This window comes from Euprymna scolopes, chromosome 22, assembly GCF_053919585.1.
Source record: "Euprymna scolopes isolate OS-2025 chromosome 22, ASM5391958v1, whole genome shotgun sequence".
In the NCBI taxonomy this organism is placed as follows: Eukaryota; Metazoa; Mollusca; class Cephalopoda; order Sepiida; family Sepiolidae; genus Euprymna; species Euprymna scolopes.
The window spans coordinates 23,134,112-23,137,808 of record NC_136503.1 but is presented as its reverse complement, the minus strand read 5'-3'; positions in this window follow the sequence as shown (position 1 = coordinate 23,137,808).

The window sequence follows — 3,697 nt, the reverse complement described above, 5'->3', positions numbered from 1 at the left end:
CAATATTCATGTTCCTTTGCTCCAATTAAGAAAATAAAACAGTAAAAATAAACATGTGTATACTTATACAAACTACTAATAACCATAAACTTGAAATGTTATAAGCATAATTAACTTAATTAAAAAAAAACAAATATAAAAAAATTACTTATAGTAATAGCATCCTACAATGGCTGTATAGTCACTAAAACAACGCAGCGTACAATATTAACTTATGAAATAACAATAAATATACGCATGTAAACAAAATGAAAACTTCTATAAATTGTTTAGAAACAATTCAGTTATTTATCCCTGATGATGAATCCAAAGGGATTTAAAAATACTAAGATCTACAGTTAACATCCTGATTATATAAGCCAGTCCTTGCCAGACGCAAATAAAGTAATTGAAAGATAGAAAGGATGCAAACTTAAATTAATAGAAACAAAATAGTTAGTTTATTCAATGAAAAGTAAAAAAGAAAGAATATTGCTTATATATATATATATATATATATATATATATATATATATATATATATATGTGTGTGTGTGTGTGTGTGTGTGTGTGTTTTATTTCAATATGTATTCAAACACGAGTTCAACTTGTAGTAAAAAATGTATATATCTATAAAAGTGAGAATTTGTGAAGACACTTCTCAACTTATATGCTCAACGAACTTTTTATCTACAAGCTTGAAATTTGGTAGATAGGTTATTCAGACATGTGGAAAAAGTGTGATCGGTTTTCCTCAGGGAAAAGAGCTGCTAAGGAGTTAAATATGAAAAATTTGTATTGAAGTTCATCGGATTTTATCTGTTTTTCAACAGTCGTGAAACATGATAGCGTTCTTTTGCTAATGTTAAGAAAAAGTACGTTGTAAAACACATTTTACAGATTTGTCAAGCTGGGCTAATAGTTATCGTACTCGAATCAATCTTTAGGTTTTGGTTTCGATCTAAGCTCGAGTATTTCTTTTTACTTACAAGACTTTAACTGTTAAGAAAAACATAATACTCTCATAGTTTTTTCAGGATTTTTTACTTACGTTTTTAATGAATTTAACTTTACGTTTCATACCGGGCAACGCGGGGTACATCTTTTAGTAAGTTTATATAACACACGTTTCATTCTAGAGAAATTAGAAAGTTAAACCTTTTAACTGAAGAATTTATTTGATGATATGGAACACAAACTTTTATTCTTGGTGTTGCTTTAGTTAAAATTCTCGTCGCGCTTTTGTTCAGCCATTTTTTTAGTGTCTACGAATGTTTTTGGTAATATTAAGCATATATTATATTCACATTCCCTTTAACGTTTCAGTAAAATTTCATGCTTAATACATTCATTAAATTACTTATGCAGTTGAATGCGATATTTTATTAACACGTGATATTAATATAACCAGAAGAACATTGTCGTTTCGTTTTTATTATCGCTTTTCGAGCAAAAAGATAATATACAACTGATAACGACGAGACATTTCATGCCTTAATATATAGAAAACGCGGCGGTTTTATATACTAGACATACAAGAATCGTTCAAAATATAATACATTCTATTTTTACTCTAAAACGAGTTTAAGAGCTACGAAGACGAAAGCAGTAGCATTAAAACGAACAGCGTATTGTGCCTAAATGTTTATCTTTATATGAATTCAGAATAGTTCTCAATGCACTTTTGCCAGCTATTGAGTGATGGTTGTGCATGGACATTCGGATTGCGCATTGTCCTTCAGATATCTCTCGCCACTCTGAAATCGATGAACCAAACCTAACAGCCAGCCGTGGTTCTCTCCAGAATGTGCTGCTGTCCTTGCACACAGAAATCACTTTTTCCATTGCTTCCAACGTAATAGATGTACCAAGACTAAATCCGCCTTCAGGTCCGCCAGCAACTACTGTAAAAAAGTTATAAAGAATGCGAGAGAGTTGTATGCCGAGTCCAGCAAGTCCAAAGTAGCTTAGCAGCAGCTAGGGTCCCATCAGTTTTGGCAAATAGCAAACAGAATCCTGAACAGAAATGTGGGCTCTATCCCAACCATCATCAATTGACCTGTAGTAATCTCGTCAGCATCAGACAAAACCAAACTCTTTGCCAAGATCTTTGCAGCTAATTCTACCGTTTATGACCAAGGCCAACAACCCCTAGTATTTCCTCGTGTATCTGAAACATGCTATGCGACATACAGATATCTGTGCGTGATGTTGCCAAGCTAATCAGCATCATTGAGTCCAGGAAATCAACTGACCCTGGCGGCATTCCAATTATAGTGCTCAAAAAGCTTCAACCAGAAAAGCGCATATACTTACAAAGTTATTTAAGCGTTTTCTTAAGGAGAAATGCTTCCCAACACCTTGGCAAATCTCATCAGTATGCCCCGTATTTACGAATTCAGGTGATCGCTCATCTCATTCTCAGTACAGACCAATGTCTCCTGTGCATTATGAGTAAGCTGTTGGAATCTGTGTTAAATAGATAAGTAGTTAGCCATCTCAGCAAAAACAACCTGCTTAGTGACGAGCAATATGGTTTACGTCCTGCTAGATCTACATCAGGCATGCTTACAGTTATATCTCATAGGATTAACGAATCTCTCGACGGAGGCTTCCTCTATAGGGCAATTGATCTTGACATATCAAAGGCCTTTGCTAAAGTATGGCATAAAGGTTTACTTCAGAAGATCTCCCGCTATGGTATAGCTGGAAATATTTTCTCAACTATTAAATCATTTCTCTCTGATAGGTTCATAAGTGTAGTGGGTGATGGGAAGAACTCAGAAACTCTCAGTATTTATGCTGACATTCCTCAGGGATCCATCCTGGGCCCAACAATTTTCCTGATCTACATTAATGATCTTCCAAATACCATCCTTACATCATTCGTAGACATTTATGCTAACGACACTACTATCTATGGTAGCACATCTAAGACAGTAAACGACCAAGTTCTCTCCGATTCTCTCTCCTCTGATCTTAAGCATGTGGTACAATGGGGAAGGAGATTGCTGGTTACTTTTAATATATCTAAAACCAAGCTTCTATCTCCAGACTATCTACGCTCTAATGCCAATCTGGCATCGGTTGAAATGAATGGCTCTCGTCTTGGGGAGGCGCCATGTTTTGACAAGCTTCTGGGCTTGACCTTTAGCCTGACCTGAAATGGAACTCATTGCCAAGGCCGCTGGAAAAATTGTGGGATCCTCCTACCGATCGCGTAGATACTTCACTCCTGATGCAATTCTCTACCTATATAAAAGCCAGGTACGTCCAACGATGAAGTACTGTTGCCACATCTGGACTGGAGCTGCTAGAAGCAGCTTATCCTGCCTTGACAGAGTTCAAAATAGACTTCGTGGCTTATTGGGGGATGCCCTTTTCTCTTTCCTGCAACCCCTTTTCCACAGAAGAGACTTTCTTCTTTATCGTTATTTTCATGGTAAGTGTTCGACTTAGCTTCAATTCATGCTCCCCTCGCCAAACTTTCACGAAAAACACCCGTCTAGCCAAAACCACTATCAATAATTTCCCCCACTCTTTATCTGTGTCTAAACCTAAATGTATATTCCATAAACAAAGCTTCTTTCTTAGAACTGCACTTCTTTGGAACTCTCTTTCGATTGACTGCTTTTCAGCTGACTACAATCTGATTGTCTTCAAGTCCAATGTAAACAAGTTCTTGATGAACCGTCCTCCTAAGTAATCCAATTTATAA